Here is a 1,822-nt window from a genome sequence, read left to right as displayed (position 1 = left end):
CATATGAACTGATACGATGCCAGCTAAGTGCATTCGTCGCTTCTTCATATGTAGCCTGTAACCCGTACGGCATAACACTCGACGACATCAGAGTTATTACGTTAATGAAAACATAATCGTAAATTAAGGAGTTTACAGGCCTAAGATCCACGCTGTAATCTAACAGCATGGAGAATTGTGCAGCCGTACGTTACGAAGGACGACAATGTTCACGCTGGACGTATGGCAGAGAAGGCTCAGCGGAAGAGTTTGGAGATAGCAATACATGCTTTCAGACGGACAGAGTGCAGGGTGAGAGTTAATACCCAAAATATATTCCCTTTCATGTAGTTATGTGTTTGAGCGATCGTTTCTCGAATGACTAGCAGTGGTCCCTAAAGTTAATTTAGCAGCACATTTAGTGGCTGAGCAGTGATAATTGAGCAGATGGTCACAAGTGACACTCTTGACAGCACTGACATAAAATTTTTATTTATTAACATCACCGTTGAGGGTGCTAAGGAGATATGAGGGGAGAACGTTGCATTAGACGTCTGTGGCCTGAAAGAAGTATGTCTACAACCGAGCTATTTAAAATATGGAGGGGAATTATGCGGAAAATCCGACGGTGTTGTTATGGGTCCATCTTTTTCACCAGTAGCCGCTGACATTTAAACGGAACCCTTAGAGGAACACCCATTACGTAATGCGCCACTCAAATGTTCTTATGGTTTCTGCTATGTGGATGATTCATTTGTTTGTTAGCCATACGGCAAAGTAGAGTTTCAAAAATTCTTCTATTTCTTAAATAAGATGCAAGCCAAACTCATCATCATGTCTGAGGTAGAGTATAAGGTCGCTCTCTCGTTTTACATGTGTTGGTACATAGAAGATCTTCCAGCACTCTAGGAAAGAGTGTATGGACAGATTACTAACCCAAATAGATATTTACATGTCACCACCCAGCCCAGAAGCAACCAGTGATCAGCACCCCACCAGCACGTATCTTTCACATCAGTGGTACTACCAGTTTGGAGTCGAAGTTGGATTTTTTAAAGAAGACAATGGCCAACGGCTACGATGGTTTGGCCATAGACAGGGCTTTCGAACGAAATTTTGGTTGGTCTAACACAAAGGACGAGGAACCGCCTGAAACTTCCTGGCAGATTAAAACTGTGTGCCGGACCGAGACTCGAACTTGGGACCTTTGTCTTTCGCGGCACAAGACCGCACACTCCGCTGCAGAGTGAAAATCTCATTCTGGAAACATCCCCCAGGTTGTGGCTAAGCCATGTCTCCGCAGTATCCTTTCTTTCAAGGGTGCTGGTTCGGCAAGGTCGCAGGAGAGCTTCTGTAAAGTTTGGAAGGTAGGAGACGAGGTACTGGCAGAAGTAAAGCTGTGAGGTTGTGCTTGGGTAGCTCAGTTGGTAGAGCATTTGCCCGCGAAAAGCAAAGGTCCCGAGTTCGAGTCTCGGTCCGGTAGGCAGTTTTAATCTGCCAGGAAGTTTCATATCAGCGCACACTCCGCTGCAGAGTGAAAATCTCATTGAGGAACAGCCTGCTCGCTCTGACATTTCTTGTGTTACTGACCGCGTCAGCTGAATCTTAGGGAACAATGGTACACACACTACTTTTTGAATAAAAAATCGCAACAACTTTTATGACGTAAAATGGACACACCTGATAACCTCCACACTGATCGAGTCGATTAAGTGACTGTTGGCTATGGCGGAGTGCATATGGGAGCTACATAAAGACCTGTAAAAGAATGCATAAAGGATTACGCAGGCCACGTATAGTTAAAACTAAGTGTGAGATCAGCTGCAGTGGAACATCAGAAGAA

The 1,822-nt window shown here is 44.6% G+C and overlaps 1 non-coding gene across 1 annotated transcript; it reads left to right on the top strand.

Annotated features, from left to right (window-relative positions):
• Nucleotides 1-1,387: 1,387 nt before the first annotated feature.
• Nucleotides 1,388-1,462, top strand: Trnar-gcg. Its single transcript has one exon. It is a non-coding gene; the product is annotated as a tRNA-Arg (tRNA).
• The last annotated feature ends 360 nt before the right edge of the window (nt 1,463-1,822 follow it).

This window comes from Schistocerca piceifrons, unplaced genomic scaffold (genome assembly GCF_021461385.2).
Source record: "Schistocerca piceifrons isolate TAMUIC-IGC-003096 unplaced genomic scaffold, iqSchPice1.1 HiC_scaffold_2356, whole genome shotgun sequence".
NCBI lineage: Eukaryota > Metazoa > Arthropoda > Insecta > Orthoptera > Acrididae > Schistocerca > Schistocerca piceifrons.
The sequence above is the reverse complement of the archived record's forward strand: the minus strand, read 5'-3'. Positions and strand labels throughout refer to the sequence as shown.